At 38.7% G+C, this 23,014-nt stretch overlaps 1 protein-coding gene and 1 long non-coding RNA gene across 2 annotated transcripts in view; one reads left to right on the top strand and one right to left on the bottom strand.

Moving 5' to 3' along the window:
• The window catches only part of Jazf1 (JAZF zinc finger 1), a 348,619-nt gene that overhangs the window by 190,094 nt on the left and 135,511 nt on the right, over positions 1-23,014 (bottom strand). The window lies entirely within an intron of this gene.
• LOC147829215 (uncharacterized) overlaps positions 1-23,014 on the top strand; it is a 36,978-nt gene that overhangs the window by 1,244 nt on the left and 12,720 nt on the right. The window contains exon 2 of the long non-coding RNA XR_015449276.1: positions 14,995-15,150. This is a non-coding gene — a long non-coding RNA (uncharacterized LOC147829215). The remainder of the gene's footprint in view (positions 1-14,994; positions 15,151-23,014) is intronic.

Below are 23,014 nucleotides of genomic sequence, written 5' to 3'. Positions count from 1 at the left end.
TTTTGGATTTATAAAAAGAATAATCCTCATGGAGACCAGCTAGTCCTCATCCTTCATCCCTAGTCCAGAGCTTGCTACTGAGTAGTCACTAAATGTTCTCAACTGAATAGAACCAAATTAAGTATGCCTGAAACCACCAGTCCTGAAGACAAGAGCAGACTCCCCTGTAGGGAGTGGGTCAAAGCTCTCAGAGAGAAGCCACATAACTTACTCTGCCCCTTACCTCAGTTTTTCTGCTGCATCAGGTCAGAAACTGATTTGATTTGCTGCCCTGAGTGGGCTTCACACCTTCCCTGCTATTCGCCAGTGTGTCTTTTTCCATTACCCATGTTTAAAAACAGACCCTTTAATTTATGGGCATTTAGAGCTGCAAGCCCCAGGCTCACCACAGACTCAGGCCCCTAAATGGTAACAGCTGAACCAGCTTTTCAGGAGGGGTGAGGCCCCCTTCCCGTTCCTAGAGAAACAAGCAGCAGGCACAGGCACCCAGCACAAGCCCCAGGCCTGTCTCAGGAGCTGCCCTGAAAGGGGCTCCCTTGGGAACAGAGCGGCTGTTGCTTCCACCAGGAAGAAGGAAATCATTCTTGTTTATCTGAGCACTAGGAAAAAGCGGCTTCTCAATGCTGGCTGCTGGCCTGTTTTTGATCTGGGACCCGAGATAAAACAATGATAAGGGCAGTTCTTCATTTGCAGGCTATGTTCTCTTCTGGTTATTAAAATGTCCTTTCTTTGTGAAATGATGGTCAACAGTAAGTGGTATTTTTTCACAGTCTATAATTGCCAAATAAAGAACATCAGTATGTTAATGAAATTTTTGGTAAAATTTTATTGACTAATGAAATGCCAGAGTTTGGGAAACTCTTCCTTAGACTCCATTCCAGGGCCTCTGAAGAGCAGAGAAATGGAAATATGGGCAGAGAATATGGGGAGAGCATGCTTATCTGAGACTCCAATCTGTCTGGTGCAACATAAACACTAAATTAATAAATAAAGGGAAAGGCAACAAAAATGTCTGCAGCACTTGGTCTATGCCAAGCTCTGTTCCTACATCATCTCAGTTAAACACTGTAGCTACTCTGCAAAAACAGCTAAGGAAATAGAGTTGCAGCAATACAGAGGACTCATCCAAGATGACACTAGTAGTATATACTACAGACTTGCTGTATGTATGGAGTGAGAAGAAGGGAAGCAGGGGTGTCAGCCCTTCATTGAACAAGCCCAGCAAAGCTTCTGAATCAATCAGCAAATTGCAGAGTGGACTTGTTTCCAAATTAAGCTTATGGCATTATAAAACCTAGGTGGATCACAAAGCATTACAATGGAATTTTGTTTACTCTCTGTATTTTCTAATCAGTTGAGTTAAAAATTTGGTCTCAGAAACTGCAAAGGTACTGGAAGTACCAACAGGACCAAGTCTGATATAAAACAACTGCCCATCCTCTGGGAAGCAACATTATTGAATCTAAAATCAGCATTCCCCTTTTCTGCAAGGTTGTTGGGTATTTTGTAGCCTGTCACCACCTCCAAAAAAAGGGTAGGCTAAAACATTTGTTCATGAAAACTATAAACTATGTTGTTGCTACTTTCCAAAATGGCACAAACCAAACCATGGCTGTATTCTTAGGGGTCATATAACTAACATTCAATACTAAATCTAGCTTCTTGTCCATTTAATTAATAAATGCAATTTTTAGAGATGCTATACAATTCTTCGTCATCACCTTTTCTTTTTACCCATTCCAACTTCTGGACACAAAGCAAGTTCTTACCCACCGTGTATCTCAACAACTGATTAACACATACAAATAAAGATGAAAGAACCAGGCATTAGTGTATTTAACTGTAATGAATAACAGTTGGATTTGGTATCTCATTTGGAATATCTTTGCTTTCACAACTCTCTTAAGCCTAGAGGAATACTATTAGGCAATCACTCGTCCATTCAACAAATAGGTACTGACTGTCTTAAATGCCAGTCATTGTTCAGGGTGACAGAACATAGAAATAAATTAAAAATACAGATAAAGAGCCTCACCATGGTGGACTTTTCCTTAGGAAAATTTCCTTGGGAAGAAAATGATAACAGCTAATAAAAGCTTTACCAATTAAAATTAAAAATGGAAAATTTAAACTTAAAAATTTCACATTTTGATAAAGAAACCCCTATCAGTTTCTTAAATTCATCTCTTCATAGTAGCAGAAAAATTATTTTGCAAAAGAGTCAACACAATATACTACACCTAACTTAAGCACAATTATGTGGACATCTTTTGTTAATATCTACATTCCTGGCATATTGTCCTTGCATTTTTTCCACTTCCAAGGATTGGAGTAATTCAAGGGACTGTCTCAAGTCCCTGTTCAGGAAAATGGAACATGGAGGAAAATGGTTCCCAGCACAGCATTCTCTCAATATTCTGCCAAGGCAAAGTTACTTTCTGAAAAGACCAACAATTCACTTTTATGCTGTACCATTAAATAATATGACAATGTTTTACTTAGAAAACTCTGGTAGAAGCTTATGAAATATCTTAAGAATGAAAGAGTGAGGATGAGACAATGGAATCAAGAGTATCTAACACATCACACTTCATTTGTTGTAAGGAATTGATAATAGATGAAAAGTAAGTCCTCCAGAAATCCCCTCTTGAATAATCAGCTATCAAACATATGCAACAGAACATACTGGAATCATATGGGAAGTTACTATAAAGGCAACTGCTAACTTTCATCATCCTAAATAGACATATGGTAGATAAAAACAGCTGCAGGACCTAGAAAGACTTAAATAGAGAATGAAAGCCTACACTGGGGAAGTCCATGGAATTCTTAGAAAATTATGTACTACATATAAAGTGAGAATTTTTTTGAGAATTACTTTAAATATTTGAGGTAAAGAAAATGCATCAAAATCAAATTTCAACTCATGCTTAGACTTTCCTTAATTTTTTTTTTATTTTTTGGTGTTTTGATACAGGGTCTCACTATGTAATCCAGGGTGGCCTTGAACTCATGCTTCTTCTGCCTCAGATTCCCAAGTGCTAGGATTGCAGGCATGTGCCACCACACCCAACTTTTTTTTCTTTTCCTCACATTTTCTAAGCTAATTATTTTTTAAAGCTTTTATAAAAGAAAGCAATGCTTCTTTTGTTATTTTCATTTGAAATCATCAGAACCAAATTTACTGGCTAGGTGAAGAAGTATATAGTCAGTACTCAGGCAGTGATGGTAGTTCATTTCTAGGTAGACAGAAAATAACAGGAATAAAATGGAAGGCTTAGACTAAGTCAGGTGCTTGTATTACTGGCAGAAGCACAGGCCTGTTTATTACAACACCCTTGCTTTCAAAATCCAAAAACTGGCAAGAGTTAATAATTCAGCATGACCTCATTACAAGAATGCAGAAGCATGTGAGCTGCTAAGATTCAGAGTACAAGGACCAGGGCTCTGCAAGCAATATGCCTCTTGGTGTAGATCTGAACAGACTTGGAGCAAGAGCCCTTGGAGGGGCTGGTGAGGGGTGGGGCATGTTTTTAAAGAACTAAAAGGAGTATCCAGTTGAAATATACAGACACAAAAGGCAGCCTCAGCTCTGACTATGGTGTAGCGAAATTTTATAGGCTTGTAGAAGGCAGGCATGGAATACAAACAAATCAATGTAGACAGGAGTGAGAGATAAACAGTTTTAAATGTCTTGTACAACTAAAATGCTTCTGTGGCCAGGTTCACTGCCAAACGGAGAGACTTGGAAAATTTTGAGGTGGCTATTGCAATTATAAAGCTTTCTGAAAGCACACAAGATACAGCAATATCTTCTTGAGAATACTAACACTGTCTCGTACAGGTAAACCTCCAAGGTAAGTGTGACTTGTTAGGGACACCTCTGCAGAAGTAAGGGCTGTTGATCCTTCTGAGTTTTGGCCTCATGCCTTTTGGAAGGAAGTAGGGAAGATCTTGTAAACTTTGCTTTATTTATTTGTCAGACTGAGGCTTGTACAACTAAAAAAAGTGTATGAGTTACTATGAACCTTTCTACTATTTATAATGTAAAGCACAGTCGTCAGTTACCATCTTGACTTTAAAATCATTTTTATTTATCTTTGTGTTAGTTTAAAACTTAATCTTTAAATAATGTCTCTCTGTCTTTTGGTTTAGGGAAAGAGGATACTAAAATTTTTAATTTCTATTTTGGTCACCAACAAAAGTATTTCATAAACATTTACTAGGAAGATTGTAAAGGCTGACCTAACTGCCCTCAGGATGAAGAAGGTACAAACCTTATGATCTAGTCAGATGAATTTATTTATCATTTCCATTCTTGTGTTATGATTCATACCAATAAGGGCACAGCTATTATTAAAAATAACCAGAGTTCACAGGCATCTCATGAATTACTCAGACTACCTATTCTTGGCAAAGCTTGGTTGCTATACATGAAGCATATTTACATCCACTTAGTATAAACATCTCCTAAATCCCTTGCAGTGGGTTATGGCTTTCAAGATACCCACCCCAGATCCTTCTCTTCTTTTAACCCTGTCTCTACTGATAACACCTGCATTCATTTGATCCTGGAAAAGAAGTCACCCTTAGCTTTTTGTGTACCTTTTAAAAGTGAAGACTCTTCAGAAGTTGCTGTGGGAAAGAGGGAGGCTGTGCAGGATCTTCATGAGGGCCATTTCCATCTAGGAGTCCACACAGTGAATGTGCACAAACAACGAGCATAGCACGCAGGGAGGCTAGATGGTGAGCAGATGATGGGGAGAAGAAAGAGAAGGCATTTTGGGGGAAGACTCCCCATCCCTCTGCCCCAGTCGCTTCTGAGAGTGGGAAGCAGAGGGCAGGATGAACACAATTATGGACATGGTGAGACATTACAATGGTTACTGGCATTGTCCTGTGGAAATGTTTGTATGGCTACGTTGCAGATAATTTTTCCATGTAGAAAATGGGCTTTTGTATTTAAAGACTCTGGGATAGGCCGGAATCTACGCTTTGTGATGTGGAATTTGCAGTGGGACAGAACATGTACATGTTCTTTTTGTACATGGGAGGCTCTGCTTTTCCAAGAATACAATAAAAGAACTCAAGCATGCAGAGGTGAAGACTATGGGCTGATTCTCTTTATAATCTTTAAAACAAATCTAAAAGTTCTAGAATTAGTATGGTCTATGTGTGTCAGAGTTATTCTAATATGTAAAAAAAGTAAACATGCAGCATATTGGTGACAACATGATCTCCTCCTGCCTTTCATGTTCCTTTCCCTCTTCTTTAACTGGCAGAGGCATTGTGAATTCCAGAGTAAATTTAAACTCTACACATTTTGAAAATCATCCAAAGAAAATACATATTAGAACTTGATTAATAACTAAATAAATAGGCCTGCAACTTGGAAATTAACTTTTAAAAGATCACTAGGCATTCTTTGTAACAATCTCAGACAATAAGCACATCTTATAGCTTGGGAATTACAGCAAAAATCATGAACTTTTGCCAAGTCTGACTGGAGGACTTTTCTGCTCTAGCATAAGAGTAAACAACATATTTCACTCTACCGGTGGGAGTGACAGCTTAAGAGTCAGGCCTGCCTGCAGCCTCCCTCCATAGATCAGGTTGCCTCTTCTGTTTGTGACTGCTGAAACCTTATCTTCACTTTAACGAGAAATTGTCCCATATGTTTAGAACGCAGCAGGACAATCCCTAAAGTGACATAACCAACTCTGTGCTTCCTGCCTTTCAAGCTGGGTCTGAGGGCCAACCCAGGAAGACTGGAGGCACCACATGCTGGAGTTTGGGTAAGGTGGGCTAAGGACAGACTCCATGATCAGACAAAGGTCAGGGCAGGCAAGGAGGCAGTAATATCACAAATATTGGGTCTAATCTTTGACCCAAACCTGCACCCCACACATACCTGCAACTGTCTCCCTCTGCATCTCTCTGGCCTCCACAGCCCTTCTTTGCTCAGTCCCCACCAGAATTCTAAGACATCTCAAAACAAAAGTGGGTTGGCCAGCCATTTCTACTTGGTCCTTAATCCCTTCACCTCAATTTTCTTCCAAACTAAATATAAGTAAAGTGTGAACTGCATCACTTAAGCTAAGTAGACAGTGGGCACTACTTTTTACTTTTATCCTTAGCAGTGTGCTTGAAACTTAGTTAATGAAATGTTGACTGGTGAAAATGAGGAAACTGAACAGTCATTGCCATGAATCATTTATTATGATATCAAAAACATTTCCAAAGAGGCATAAAAGAAGACCAGAGCCTGGTGTGTAGTATGAATAAAGACTAAGGACTAGCAATGTGGCAGAGGACAATGGCAGCAAGACTTACGGCAGCAAACTGCTCTGATTATACATGAGACACTTTAGGACCCAGAACTGGTACCACATCTGTAAACCGCTCTAGGTCCCCTAAGCCATCTGGGGACTGGAACCCCTGAAAGATGACAGAAGGAGAGGACACCCCACTGATGAGCACTGAGGACTAATAACTTAAGATCTGAGACATTACTGTTATGGGACTACATGGCACCCCACACTCAAGCTATGTGTGTCAGTACTGTCCTGAGGGCTTGACAGAAACTCCTCTGTCTTTCAGATGTCACAGTGTAATACTTTACCTCTTTCCCTCTGGCTTCTGTAAAGCCCTAGTTTTTGAACTTAAAACTGTGGCACTCTACAGGCCTCTTTCGTTATTTTCAAGTCAACTAACCTGGATGCATAAAGAATAGCAACACCTCTCTAAAGATTCTCCTTTACTTGACTTTCTGAAATAAACATTACCATATACATTTTAAATTGTTTTATGTTCTACTGTTCCAAGGCAAAACACACACCTACACACACACAGAGTTTATACAGAAGCTTATTTAAGTGACTTGATGCAATGTACTTGAAAATCTGCAAGGTTAAGCTAGCCTCTAATACAAACAACAGGGAGGAAAACATTCTGAAACAACAAAGACATCCTTTCAGGTTCTTTTGTGACCAAATAAGTATATCTATTACTTGTATTTTAAGTGTTAGTAGGCAGCCTTTCAGGTGGTCAGCTACAAATGAAATACAGAAAGTCTGAAGGAAGGTAACATATATAAGCACAGTATACTTATAGAGTATAGCATTTAATATTCACAACATCACAGTCACAATATCTTGTGTGGAAGATATTGTCATTTTACCTAATCCTATCTCCTTCCTAAAAGAATTTACAAAAGAAAAGGACTTGTCTTTAACTCACAGCTGAGAAAATAGAAGCCAAATCATGTAAATGAACTACATACAGGTATGTGATTGTGGAATCTGAACTACGGTCTTTTAAATTCAAATGTCATGGTCTTTATAGAAAAGACACAAACAACACCATCATTTTCTTTAACAGAAACACAGAACAGGATGAAATATCAAAAGAGAAAACCTGTTTCTCTCTTTGCTCAGGAAAGAATTTGTTATTGAATGAAAGGTAAACATGCCATGGCCTCTACAAACAAAGTGAGATTTTTTACTAGCTTGTGTATTAATGAATTATCACCTCAGCTGCTAAGGCAAGGGAACTCTCAACATGATGATGAGCACGAGGAGGCAGGATAATTTCAATTGCGTGTGTGTGTGTGTGTGTGTGTGTGTGTATAAAAAGACAGGCCTAATCTATCTGAGGAAGAGTTTAAAAGATCAGGTGGCATTAATTAAAAGTAAAAAAAGCATTAAAAATGAGAAACTTAAGAAATTTAAGAGATTAAAAAAAGTATCACCAAAAATAATTTCAGAAAATATTTTTGGAGAGAATAACAAACTCCTAAAGGCAAATGAGCTACTCAGACAAGGTATAACTTTCCTCCTCCTGATTGTTGACTGCAGGAGAAAGGCTTTTTATTCCTTGGTTTATTGTAGGGAAGGGTAGGGCTGGGGATCAAGATGGAGGATAAGGTGATGAGAGAAAAATTAGTTATTATTCACTAATTAATTAATGAGTACACAGAATAGAAAAATGTAAATCAGAAAACTTACACCTGATAAAGTTTCCTTTTGGGTTTTCAAAACCCACCAAAGCTGTCAACTACTATCCTAAGCAATTCTCAATTCTTAAAACGACAGCAACTGAAACCCTTACACTAGGGTATAGACATGTATGACAATAAACACATGAAAATAAAGGAGAAAACTTTAAATGTAGCCACTAAACATAACATCTATAACTGGTGCCTTTCTGACAATCCAGTAGGAAAGCCATCTTTTCTTTTAGCAATGCAACATACACAAGGTCAAATTGTGCAGCTCTAGCTTCTATAAGTAAATGATGTGAGGTGATTATCGAGGACCCTTACAACTTTACTCACTCAATTACAATAGCTTCTTTGTCTTGATGCGCTAGTATGTAGTAACTGTGAGGGAAATTAAAACTAAATAATAGCTTCCCTCAAACCAGTCATTTTGACATGCAGCACTTTGGACTAATTATGATTCCACTATATACGGAAGTCTGCTGGGAGAGCGGCCCTGCCTAGAATAAACCCCAGCTTAGAGTCAGCATAATACATACTCACAAGCCAGTGACATAGCAAGAAACTAAAACCTATCAGACTTTACAGTGAATTTTAAAATTGAGTTTCATCAGGGACATTCATATTACTCAAGCATAATGTTCATTCATATTACCAATAGCATAAAGTTCTCTTTCTTGCTTATTCATCACCTAGTATCATAGCCCCCACTCATTTTGCAGAAATAATTAGAATGCAAACACAAGTAGTGAACAAATACAGCCCCAATCTGCAAGTGGCTCTGGACACAGAGCATCCTGACAAAGGCTCACACCATTCAGAAAAGTTAGGACCATCTCTGGAGGATACTGAGGTTTCCTTGTAGCACACAGGACATTGTGATGCCTACCCAATATCCCAACACCTGTATCAAACAGGGAAGTTGCCTTGCTGATGTGAGCCAAAGTCTTCCCCTGCCCCTGCTAGCCCCCTAAAGACTTCTAACTGTGCCTTGGGACTCCAGGGGATGGATGCTAAGGTGAGAGGGTAGGGAAGTGTGGCTGGGAATGGACAGAAGCATCTGGAAAGAACATCCAGAGTTAGACAGATGAGAGTGAACATGGCAGTAACCCTCACACAGACATTTGCATCTACAGAACAAGCTTCCTTCAGTGTCTACTTTTCAACTCTCCAACAGGTACAGGTCAGGGTACTGGAGGAAGATTCTAGATGTTTAGGACCAAGACAGATGGGTGAGCAAATCCTTTCTGGGATACATAGAGAGCCAATCTGTTTGGAGTTTATTTGGGTGCATGCAGACCCTGCTTAACCTCTGTCAAAAACCCCACAAAACATAATTATGATTGCAGGAGAAGAAAAAGCAACAAGACTAGGTGTACTCAGACAGTAATATGTTTTCTTGCAAGTGTCGTTGGCAATGAAACACAGATACAGAGGGATCTGAAGAATACATCCAAGAGATCTGCACAGCCAGAAAATCAGTTTCTTCATTTTATGTTTTCAGTTTTCTATTAAGCCTATTTTAATATAATCCTTAAATGGTTCTTTAATGAGTGGTCTGTACAATACTGTAAGAGTTTTGCAGGCAGGCCTCATTTTAATCTTGGTTGAGTTTTACGATTCACGTAAGATACTCTGAAAACTCCCCAAGGAAACAGATGGTCACTGTGAGGTAAAATGCAGGAAGTTGAGTCATGAAGTCCAAGTTCCGATTCCCAGATCCCATGACCAGGTGTGTCGCTTTGAATGGATCACTGTACTTCTCAGAGCCTTAGTTTCCTTGTCTGAAAGAAGGGGAGGGGGATTTTCCAGTTTTATTTGCATGTTTGCATGTGTTTATTCCTTTTATCTCAATTCCATGAAAAACTGGGTCCAAGTATAACCCATAAGGCCAAAGTAGACCCTCTTTCTAAATGCTAATTCACCAAATCACACTATAGCAAGTTGGGTGAAAGGGTGAGGTTCACCTTTTCACATTTGATAAGTGAACTCTATTTTTCTTTTTTTTTTTTTGGTACCGGGGATCGAACTTGGGTCCTTGCACTTGCGAGGCAGGCAGCGTAACCACTGAGCTAAATCCCCAGCTTGATAAGCGAACTCTAAAGCATCCAGGACGACTTCAGCAATGTGACACCTTCCACTGAGGTGGTTCACTCCAGTTGGGGATGACACCAGAGCTTACTTTTCTCTCCTCTGGTTACATGTACATATGCATTGCTTCACTGGGAATGGACAGGCAGATTTTGGAATTTTCACTTTCAACATTTCAACTTTAAAGAGGAAAAATAAAAAGCTTTTATTCTTCCAATGGAAAAAGCATGAGATCTAGTTGATAATTCTTACAAATGGTACTAAACAAAGAAGGACAAAAACCCAAAACTAATATACATAAAAAGAACAAGAGGAGAATGTAGTGAAGATCATGAGCATAGATAGTTCAAGGTTACAATCATTTCCCTTTCCATGTTTATATGTAGTGTTTTCTTTCAGTTGAATTACTCTAATATTGTTTGTGTCCATGTTTCATTTACTTAAGCAAAAACAGGTTCATCAAAGAATTTTGCAGCTGTCCTTACAAACAGCAGATCCAAAGGCCTAATGTACGTAAGAACTCTAGCTACACAATGTTGGCCTAGCAAATAGCTTCTTACTGTGCTTGCATTTTGTGCTGGTACAACTAGCTGATACAAGCTCATTTTTCACAGTTTTATGGTTCTGTTACTATAAATCTAAAGAAGACTTGAACTTGTTAAGCAAATGATTCATATAATTTTGTTTACAGAATTAGACTAGATAAACCAAAGAGAAGAAAAGATAAAAATTCTACTATTAAATTTGTTGTTTTCTTTCAAGTATTTATAAATAATGGAGATAGTCTTTTTTTAAAAAAACAAAATTGGTTAACATCTGCTTTTTATATTGTTGTTATTTTTAAGAAAACTTCAGTATTTGAAACTCTTGTTCCCAAGAATTACTTGCACTTACCACATAACTAAAATTCCAAAAAACAAAACACACATATACCCCATAACTCCAATAAATCTAGGATTAACTGAAAGGCAAAACTCAACCACACAGAATTTCAGATTACCTGCAGCTTGTCCTTCCCACATAACTTTGATAAGAATGTAGGAAAGTATAAAAATACATATTTAAAGCAAAAGACTTGCTGAACACATGGATAGGTCAGTACATATTCAGCCTAACTGTCTATACTTGGTACCCTTAAAGTGGTACAAAAAAAGAAACAAAAACAAACATTCATAAAGGTAAAGGATTATACATTTTATCACTACCTCAAATTCTTCTGTCAAACAGAGCAGATATAAGAATATTTTTTATCTCTATAACTCTATTACTTAGCACATTGATTAGACCTTCATACTAAAATATTTGTGTTAACAAATAAATTACGGAGATGAAGGCAGAATATGGCAAAATTTAAAAGATCTGTGATTGTTCAGTACACTCACAGAATGTGAAGGCATAAAGGGATACTGGAAACCTATTTAATCCTCTGTGGTTCAGGACTCCTCCCATGATATCGCAATGCCTTTAAAAATGCTTTGGTCAGGTACTCCATTGGGAGCATACATATACACACAATCACCTCATTATCTCATAATCATCCTCTGAGATAGACATATGAATCTTTCAGTTGTACAGGCTTAGATTCAAAAAGTGATAGAAAGATGAGAAAGAAGAAAAAGTCAAAAAGAAGTATGTCAAATTTTTGTGAATTCTTTTCTAGGCCTGAAGATTCAAGGATAAATAAATTAATCAGATAAGATGAAAATGTGCCTCTCCTCCTCCATTCCAATGCACACACCAACATTCTATAATTGATTTACTGAGATATAAGGATTACAAGCCAGGACAGTTCCTGGAACATACTATACACACACATATTAGCTTTCTTTCTTTTCAGTATATCCAGACACACAAAGATATTTAAGGATCAGTTTCCAACAATGAAAATTTAGAAATTATCACATAACTGAAAGATATGAGGGATGTTAAAACCTTCTTCTTTAAGAATGATTGGTGCAGGGCCGGGGATTTAGCTCAGTGGTTCTGTCATCTGCCTCACAAGTGCAAGGACCTGAGTTTGATCCCCAGTACCGGAAAAATAAAAAAAAAGAATGATTGGTGCAATAGGTAGGTTTTCAAGCTAGGAATATACTTTCTTTAATAGGTGTTATTCAAATTTTATATTTCCTCCAGAGTCAGGTTCATTAATTTGTCTTCCAAGGTACTTCTTAGAAGTTGTCAAATTTATTTCAAAAAAGATTTTTGTAATATGCTTTCTATAGCCTTTTAAATTCTGTAAAATCTGTGGTAATGTCCTCTAAATTTTGATATTGTAATTTAAAAAATGTATAATTGATATTGTATAATAGGAAGAAAAGGTCTAAAGGAGTAGTGGAAGTGGGAGGGGTAGGGGAAAGGAAAGAAGGGAAAAGAAAAAATATGAGAAAAGGAAAAAAATGGAAACAAAATCTTTGCAAATAGGGAAGGGGTGGAGGGGGTGAAGGGAGGGCAGGGGAATGGGGAAAAAATAAGAACCAAGATACTCATGTAATGGTACAAGATCCCAATGATGAATGTAACTGTATTGTATACCTAAAATGTACCAATAAACTTAATGGAATAAAGAAAAAAGAATGATTGGTGCAATTGTGTTTTTAATTTAAAATTCACTGTGTGTGCTTCCCCTGCACCCCCAGAAATAAATAACTGCAATGACTGGATGTAGCACCACATACAGACATGGGAAAAAGGTGGCAGTTTTAACTTTGAAATTCACTATCCTTGTCGGTTAGAGTCAGACTTAAAGCATTAATTTATTCTGAAACATTAATTAACTGGAGCTTTTTTGCATTTAATTTTCTCTGGCATTTTGGAATCTATTCTAAGCCCTGTGGAAATGGCAGGTCTGATGTTATTAAAGTTAGCCTTTCAGAAAGTCCTCGAACTGAAGACTCCAACACATTAATAAATGCTGAGAGTCCAGATAATGCAAATCTAAAGTATTATTAAAGGGTACTCTTTACACATGAAAGGAAAATCTTAATTTCATTAAAAATTAATTCAACTGTTAGGAAGGCTTCAGTTTTACATGATAATTGGGTCCTTCAAACTCTACCTATTTAACACTCCCCAAAGCCTGTTTTATCATTCATTCATTCATTCATTCAAATATCTACTGAGTCCCAAGGCCAGGACTTCTCTGGGCAGGCTAAACAAAGTTCTGTTCAGTCTAGATGGGAACGTAGCAAATGATAAATAAATGAGTAAATATCCATGAGTGATAAACACATAAAAAAGTAAGAGTGTTACAGTCAAGAGCATTCAGGAAGACCTCTGTGAGGAGGAAAATCTCACCTCATCTGAAATGGTAAGGAGTTGGCCATGCAAAGACCTGGGGGGGAAACTCTTCTGACAGAGCAAGCCAAAAGGGTCCCAGTGTGGGGCAAGAAGGAGCTCAGCAGGTTTGAGGAACAGGAAGTAGTCAGAATCTGACCCCAGGGTAGGTGAAGCTGCCATTTACTGAGCCTAGGGGAAGAGCTGGAGGGTGTGTGACACAGAGTGTAGGTGTGTGTTTGGGGGAATCCAGACTTTTATTTTGGATGTGGAGTTTTAGATGTTCACTTACAAGAATGGTTTGAGAAAACTATAAATGACACAATATCATGATCCCCCAGAGTGAAGGGAGGAATTCCGGAGTAAATGCCACTACCTGCAGCCACATTTGGTAGGAGACCCGACTGATTCTCTAACAGGCTTTGATTCCAGGAGACACTTTGGATATTCAACTTAGGTAATATTTACTGTGCCTCAAATTCAATACAGTAGATATATAAGACAATCTGTTAAGAAAAAATGTTTCTAGAAGCCATACAGATTACTTCTATTGAACAGCTAACGCATGGGCTCTCAAATGTATGAATTCGTTACTACAACGTAAATCAATGGGTGCCCTAGATGCATGTGGCAAGATTTTTAAAAAATTAAAACGTGTGTAATAGAAGACAGTTTGGGGGAGTTAAAAGCAAAAGACTTTTAGTTGTCACTCACCAGAGAAAGAAGTACTGAGTGGCTGGAGAGTGCCAGTGTGTGTCTGAGCTAACGCGCATGTGTGTGTGGCTGTGAGCACACGCGTGTGAGGGTTGATGCTGGCTGAGGATAGGGACAGGAGCGTTTACCTTCTTTTGCACGTCCTTCTACTTCCTCACTTCCTGGGACCTTCACACTGAGCTACATCCCTTGTCGGGGTGTGCGTGCGTGTGTGTGTGTGTGTGTGTGTGTGTGTGCGTGTGTTTGGTACCGGGGATCAAACTCAGGACCCTGTTTTATTTTTGAGACAGGGTCTCGCTAAGTTGCCAGGCTGGACTTGAACTGTGGTCCTCTTGCCTCAGCCTCCCAGAGTACTTATGAGAGCTCAATTTCACAGGGATTTGGTATAGATTATTTTTTTTAAAAAAGAGGGTGATACAGATGTGTAAAAATTGAAATTAGACATCTGCTGAAGGACAAAATCCTGGGACAAAGAATTCCATCTATGTCTTGTTCCCAAGAGGCAGCCCTTCAGAAGCCCATCAAGCACCAATGTTCTTTGTGCTTCATTTTGCAAGAATTTTTGTGTCTAAACTTCACAGCTGGAGGGGAAGACCTACATATTTCAGATTATTTGAATTCACAGATTATGACTATAATATCTACTAGGGTCAAGAGTTTTGATTCCAAGACTCCTTGCCAACATCTAGGAAAGGATCGCCTTATTCCTTACTAACAAATCTGAGGAGAGAATTCCCGTTACATAGGTGTCCAGCAAGAGACATGGCCTCAAAGCTCATCTTGAGACTCCCAGAAACAAGTTAGTATTTCTCATACCCATAAATGCTACTAATGAGAAACTGGTAAGGAATCATGAACTACCTTTTACAGTCATTTCCTTTGACGTCTAAAAAAATGGCTTCTCTCTCATCCCATAGGAGGAATAAAGTCTAACTGGATACCAGCAGTCAAGATGACCCTGTGAAATCCTGCTCTCAAACATATTCTCTAGACTAGTCCAAAAAAGTGGGGTCAACACAAGAGAACAAATCTGGACACCTGAAAGACACAGTCCTCTTTGGGAAGCAAAAATAGTAAGTAATTATAATCAAAAGGAAGAATGTGTTGGAAACACCCAGGATGGGCTTTGAAGGATGCATAGGAGTTGGGTTAAGAGGTGTGTAAGGTGGCGAAAAGGAACCAATTGTGTGACAAGGGAGGCAAGGATGAGTGTGATGTTTGGGTAACAAGTATCTCCACCTGCTTACAGTGTGAGGCTAGAGAGAAGGGAGGGTAGACTACTGCCACTCCATTCAGAAAACTTTAGGGTTCATGCCAAGAAGTGTGACAACTGTCCTGAAGGACATGGAGCAGCACACAATTTTAAACCTTGGAGGGATGTGAGGGTAGTGGGGTTCCCGAGATGATCAAATTTGTATTTTTGAAAGAACACTTTATTATTATTATTTTTTGGTTCCGGGGATTGAACTCGGGTCCTTCCGCTTTCGAGGCAGGCGGTGGATCCACTGAGCTAAATCCCCGGCCCTGAAAGAACACTTTAAATAGCAGCAGCTGGAACATGGGTCAGGGTAAGGGGTGGGAAGGTGCCATGACCAAAACCAAGGTAAAAAGACAAAGTAAATTTGATTAATTTAAGTCAGATGTACACCTGCAATCTCAGCACTATGGAAGGCTGAATCTGGAGGATCACAAGTTTAAACTCAGCCTGGGTAATTTAGTGACTTACAAAGATTGTGACCCAAAATAAAATATAAAAAAGGGCTAGGGATGTAACTGAGTGCAAAGGCCCTGAGTTCAATCCCAGTACCACAAAATAGAGGCGGGGAGGGGGAGAGAAACAGAGAGACAGAGAACAAGCATCCTTCAAATTGCTGCTGAGGGGGGTCATTTTTAAACACTGTTGCCTGGGTTGTCTCTCATGCACTCTAATGTAGTCTGTTAAGTGTGTGCATTTTGTTTACCTGATTGAATCTTCTGGGGTGCTGTGATCTTGCAAAAATATAAGATGGATGTGAAAGAGCTACAAAAGATGCAAAAGATCTGAGGAGTATATACTAAGGAGTATGGTGGACTCTTAAAGGAGGATTCACATTGAAACAACGAAGGAAACAAACAGTCCACTAAAAAACCAACACACTGGCTAGCAGATGCCTTCAATAAAAGACAGGCTGTTCACAGCAGACTATGAGCGCTTTCCACCTTGGGTTACGCATTCTTTGAATACAAGAGCCCCAAAGTGTTGTATGGCTGTCTTTTTGCATGTGCCAACATCTTTTGGCCCAAGTGCCATCTCTTTGGAGAGCCAAAGTGTGCCCTACCTGACCTGCCACCTGCCTGTGCAGGGGAACTGCTCTTTATCCATCTTTGTGTTCTCCTGGCCTAGCTGCGGGCCTGACATAACATCTTGGTGTTTGTTCTAAGAAACACCTTGAATTAAATGTTGCTTTAAAAACATGCAGCCAGGGCCAGGCATTTAGCTCAGTGTCACTGCACCTGCCTCGCAAGGTCCTGAGTTTGATCCTCAGTATCCCCAAAGCAAAACAAAACAAAACAAAACTATCAAAACCATGTAGCCATTGTGGAAAGCAGTTTGGCAGATTCTCAAAGAGGTAGACATACAACTACCATACATCTGACAATTCTACTTCTAGGTACAAATACATACCACAGAGAATTGAAAACAGTTGCTCAAACAAAGACTTACACAAAAGCAGCATTATCTGTAATAGACAAAGAGTTGGAAAGAAGCCAAATGTCCACCAAGTGAGGAATGGATAAACAAACTGGTATAGTCATACAATGGAATATTATCCAGCCGCACAAAAACATGAAGTAATGATACACACATCATGGATGAATCTTGAAAACATAATGTTCAGTGAGAGAAGACAAAAGGTCACATACAGTATGAATCCACTCACGTGAAAAATCCAAAATAAGCACATCCACAGAGGCAGAAAGCAAATGAGTGGCTGCCAGGAGCTGGGAGGGGAAGTGAATAGGATTTTGGATTTCTTCTTAGGGTTTGGAAAATGTTCTAGAGTCAGAGAGTGGTGATAGTTTATTTACTGTGAACAAAGTACAAATCACTGAATAATTTAAATAGTTGAAACCACTGTATAGTTTAAAGCAGCTACAACTGTGAATGTTCTATTATGTGAATTTTACCACAATAAATATATTTTCTGTAAGTCTAATCTCACTGAAGATTGAAATAAGTGAAGCTTCTTAGCCTTTTTGAGGTCCAGAGGTCCTTTCCTCCCTCTTGTCCAGCACTCTCCCCTTCTTCCTCCATTCAGCTTGCTAGAAATCTCAGACAAGCCAAGCAAACCCTTCAGTCCTCAGTTTCATCTGTGAAATGGAAGTTGCACAAAGATGACTACCTTAGGATCTTGTCTGCTTTCACATATGATGGCTAACATCTCGGGATGCCATCAGTCCTGTGGAGAGGACACCCACAGCAGGATAGGTGTAAGGTTGGGCCCTCTCCTTCCCCCCAAGTGTCTGGACTGCCCCTGCAGATGACGTGAGTTGCCAAAGAATTTTAAAAGTTTGTTCTTGTTCTCTGAAGTTCAGCAAGATACTAAGAGTTGCAAAGAAAGCTAACAACCTACTTGTCTAAGAAAAAACCCCACAAAATGTATTTTTCTTTAATTTTTAATTAAAATTGACCTTTCTGAATCTACAGCTAGAGGCAGCTACAGTAATGAAAAATGATGTCATTTACTAGTGATACTAACAGTGTTTCAGAACAGTGAAAAGGGTTATAATAATCATAGAATTCTTAGGTCTCAACATAGCACCCAACTGCTGGGGTGGGAAGTAGATTTAGATTAACAGACATAATCACACTTGAGCAGAGGACTGACCAAACCTTAGTGAAACCCATTTGGAGTGGGGTACTCTCTGCGATTTAATCTCAGCTCTTTTTCTTTTAATACTTCCAGCAACCGGAAAAGCAAATGGGAAGGAGTTCAACCCTAAAAGAAATGGTATTTTGACACTGGGGTCACCAGCCTCTGAATGAGGTGAGACCAGTGCTTGGCCTGAGGGTCAGGAAGGAAGGAAGGAGAAAGGGTGGGAGGAAACAAAATTAGAGGGACATAAATGAAAGTCATTTGCTTTGCTTCTTCAAAGAAGAGGGGCAGGCGGTGGGCAGGGGGCAGGAGTGTGGCTACAGAATTGCTACTGAATGGTTAAGTGCCTCCAGGCCTGTTTTTCCTAAAACCCCAAATACACCAAACCCCACTCAGCCTCTAGGCTGCTTCCTTCCTCACACAAGTCAGCCTGAGCTTGCCTCACAAATGAAGGAGAAGCTGCCAGGAAGGGAAAGGCTTTCTAAGGAATACTTGAGGAGAAGCTCTGCTGAACTAAAATTAAACTAGGCTGCTATTCCTGTATTCTGGATTATTTCAAACTCGGTGGAGCCAAGGAGGGTTGATATTCATGATAAGAAACACCTGTGAGTTTACTGCCTCCCATGTAGATGGAACAGCTAAAAGCAGAATGAGAGTAAGGACATGGTGGGGTTGATGCTGTCAGAAACACTTTACAGTAGTTTTTTTTTAAATAAGTATTTTATTAGCTTTACAAATTGTAATTTACAAATTACAAAATAGGATTTACTTATTTTTAAAAAGTAGAAAACCAGCAAATAGTTTAATAAAAGCATCCAGAGGCATAAAGTTGGAAAGCTAGCATTCCCAAGTCCCCTGACCTCCCCTAGGTTAATGCAATAAGCATCGGGATAGGCATCCTTCTCTTTTTCAAAGCACAAGCAAATATGTAGCTTCTGGTGCAGCATTTCATATCTGTTTCTTGCTGAGTGATTCCGACTGTGCCAGTGTGATTCCCAGGATTATCCACCAGGAGGCCGGGACTGTGACAGTCCCATTTTTCATGTACAGTATAGGCAAACTGGGGCTTACAGAAGTCAAGTCACTTGCCCAAGGTCACCCAGCTTATAGATGACAAGCCTGATTCCAGACTTAACCACTATGCTGATATATACCACAGGCCCATGTCATATCCTAGTGAGATAAATTGTTCTTTTCTCATGGCTGAAAGGTATTACATACAATGAATAAATACTCCAAAGGTTATCTGACTTGTTGCCTTACTGAGGGACATTTAGCCTGTCCTCAATTTTGTTCTATGATAAATATTGCTCTGATGAATTTCCGCAGTATAACAGTAAAACTGTTAGGTCAAAAGCAGATGGTTTAAGTTTGGATAGCTGCCATCCTCCTATTTAGACTATGTAAATCTAAACTTCCAAGAAGAGATTCCAAGAGTGCATTTGCAGCACACCTTCCTAAGAACTGGACATTATCAATCACTTTTATTTTTGTCAATCTGACAGACAAAAATTGAACCCAATAGTTGTTTTCCCTGATCATAATTGAAGCTGAAGGTATTTCAATCTCTTTACTAGCCATTTGTATTTCTTGTGTGATTGTTCATGTCATCCCCACATTTTTCTATTGCATCGTCTTTTCCTTACTGATTTGTGGGCACTCTCAATAGATCTTGAATATTAACCCTTTATCTGTTACATACGTTGCACATATTTTCTCCCAGTTGGCCTCTATACTTTAATTTTGTTTAGTTTCTTTCACCATACGTTCATGAAACTGAATTTGTTAAAACATTTTAAGACTTCAGGACTTCTTGTCATGATTTTAAAGGCCTTCTCTATGACTATAAAAAATATATTGCTTTATTTTCTTCTGGCATTTTATAGATTTGAAATATAGTGTGCAGTATGAATTAGGGATCTAAATATATATTTTCCCAAAGAGACTGGCAGTTGACCCAACACTATATATTACATAACCCATCCTTTTCTAGTGGGCTGAAAATTACCTTTATCATATATTAAACTTTCATATACATATGGATCTACTTACAGATTCCCCATGACACATTTTAAAACCTGGTGAGGTAAATATTCCCTAATTATCTTTCCCCTTAAAAACATTTCTTTGCCATTTTGGTGATTTATTCTTCTGTATGAGAACTTTAGAAACAACCTTTCAAGCTTCAAAATGTTCTATCAGGATTTTATTGGAATGGCACAGAGGTGTTACATTAATTTGAAGAGAACTTACTTTACTTTCTTAGCCAGGAACGAGATGCTATCTCCATTTATCATCATCTCATTCCACGTACTTTAGTGAAGTTCTATCATTTGTCTCAAACATTTTTGTTACTTTTAATTTTATATTTTCTTAAATTGTGATGTAATTGTGAAAGATATTCTTATTTTCCCTATTATTGTGTATATAGCTAGAGCTCCACATGAAAAAATACTCATTTTTGTTGATTCATATTCCAATGAAGAATCAGCCTTACTGAAGCTAATACTGTGTCTCGCCCATTTGCTATACTGTGGCTATGGTTTGAGTGTATCCACCAAAGGTTCATGCACTGGAAGCTTGGTTCCCAGTGTGGTGGTGTTGAGGTGGTGAAACCTTTAAGAGGAAGGGTGTAGTGTAGGATAATTAGGTTACTGGGGGTGCTGCCCTTGGAAGACATTAATCTGGTTCTCAAGGGTCCCCAGTTACAGTGGATCCTCAAGTTACAACCGGCTTGACATACTAACAACTTGGGTTACACCTATTTTAGTTTTTTTAGTTTTAACTTTTGACCAAAGTCCTGAATTACAACCCGAATGTTGGCCATTTGTGCTTCCAGATGGTCTCAGATACAGATTTAGTCCTTAAAGAGTTCTGGAAGGAACATTACAACATCCTTTCCTGTGTGGGGCTAATTGAGAAATCCTGGGCCAATGTCTCTCTAAGGACCCTGAAACCTGCTTGTATATAGAAGAGAGACTTTGAAGGCTGTGTAGAGGAGCCTGAGCCTTCAACTGATACATAGTACATGGGTGTAATACACAATGTTTACATTTCTTGTGGGAAGTTGGTACATGAACATAATGCATCTTAATTTATTTTTTCGTCCCCTTTCCCTTCCTTCCCTACCTCTTCCACCCACCCTTGGTCCCTTTCCCTTACTTTTCTTGGTACATATTTGCAGTACATAATGTTTACATTCCTTGTGTAGAGTTGGTACATGTCCATAATGCATCCCAGTTCCTTTTTTGTAATCCCTTACCCCTTCTCTCTTTCCTCCCTCCCTCCCTCAATCCCCTTCCCCTTTGAGAACAATCTATCCCTCTATTTCCTACTATCTACCTTGTATTTTGTTCTCTATTTTTACTCTGGGTTGTTTATGTAAGAGAAATAATGTGGTATTTAAGCTTGTGTGTCTGATTTATTTCACTTTATATGTGGTCTCAAGGTGCATCCATTTTTCAACAAGTGACTAAAGTTTATCTTTCTTTATGACAGAGTAGTACTCTATGGTGTGTATAAAGGAATTCAAGATTATAATTTGTCTTCTGAGAACTGTTGTGGCCATAGTTTTTGACTTTCTATATGGACTGCTCTCATTCTCATTTACTTCTTAATAGTGTAGAATTTTCATTAACTCAAGTTATAAAAACAATGCTCACATAAAAACTTATAAATGAGTGTTCATAGCAACAGTATTTATAAAAGCCCCAAGGTAGAATGAATCCAAATGTCCACTGATGAATGAAAGCATAAACAAAAGGTCATATAATAGAATATTGAATAAAAAGGAATGAAATACTACCAATACATACCACAACATGAACCTGAAAACATGTCAAATGAAAGAAGGTAAACACAAAAGGCCATATATTTATGTTTTAGTTTATACAAAATTTCCAAATAGGAATGTGAAATACTGTTCCTCTCTATACCAGTCTCCATACTTCACCTCTGAGAGCAGATGGGAAAAACTTTACTTATATTTACCCATTGATTATAAAGGACACCACTCAGGAATAGCCAAATGGAAGACACAGGACAAGGTATGAGGAAAGAACACAGGGTTACACAATGATGAATTGCAGCAGCAATTCCACCACAGTTTCCCCAACACCAAAGCTCTCTCCTGGTACAACAGGGATTTTTGTGGAGGTCTCAAACATAGGCATGATCACTTACTAATCTCCAGTCCTTCTTTCTCTCCTAGAGGATTGGGCTGGGGGGTAAAAGTTAACAAGCTTCTAATCATGGTTTGGTCTTTCTGGTAACCAGTTCCCACTGAGGAACCCACCAAGAGTTGCCTCATTAGAACAAAAGATCCTCCTCTCACCCAGGAAATTCCTGGGGATTAGAAGCTCTGTGTCAGGAATCAAGGTCCAAGAACAAATATTAGAACACAAGATGAACCTCTATTGCCCAGGAAATCACAAGCATTTCAGGAGCTCTATACCAGACACAGGGGTTGAGGGGAGAGGGGACGAGAAGGGACTCCTGATGGTGTGGGGTTTCTTTTCGCAGTGATAAACAAGTCCTGAAATTAGATAGTGTCGATGACTGCACAACTCTGTAAATATGCTAAAAACCATGGAATTGTATACTTTAAATGGGTGAATTTTATTTATATGAATCATATCCCAAACAATAACAGCAATAACAGTTGTAAAGAATATTTTTAGCTTTCCAAGTTACTAGACTTGGGGAAGGCTGTCCTAGTTGCTAATATCCGGTATTGCTGAATCTTGTTTGGAGAACATGAACTAAGCATGGCATGGTGCTTTTGAAACAAAAGGAATTTCTTTGTGTCTTGGTCCATAATTGATTTTCAAAGGATTAAATGAATATTTGAATAGGATATGTGTTCTCCTATTGTTAGGCGTGCATTTCAAATACTCTTATTAAGTCATGCTTGTAAACTGGCCTTATTGGTATTTTCTCTGTGCTTTTGTTATTGATTCACTTGTCAACTTCTTTGAAAGGCATATTAAAGTCTATCATGACAACTAGTTTTAAACTATTGTTACAAGTTAAGTGAATACAACATTATTATAAATAATGTCTCTCACTGAGTAAAATTCTG

The sequence above is a fragment of the Heterocephalus glaber genome, unplaced genomic scaffold (genome assembly GCF_053883595.1).
Source record: "Heterocephalus glaber isolate CG9 unplaced genomic scaffold, H.glaber_assembly_v1.0 deba00000676, whole genome shotgun sequence".
NCBI classification, from domain to species: domain Eukaryota; kingdom Metazoa; phylum Chordata; class Mammalia; order Rodentia; family Bathyergidae; genus Heterocephalus; species Heterocephalus glaber.
Note: the sequence above shows the minus strand (reverse complement) of the source record. Positions and strands in the feature narration are given on the sequence as shown.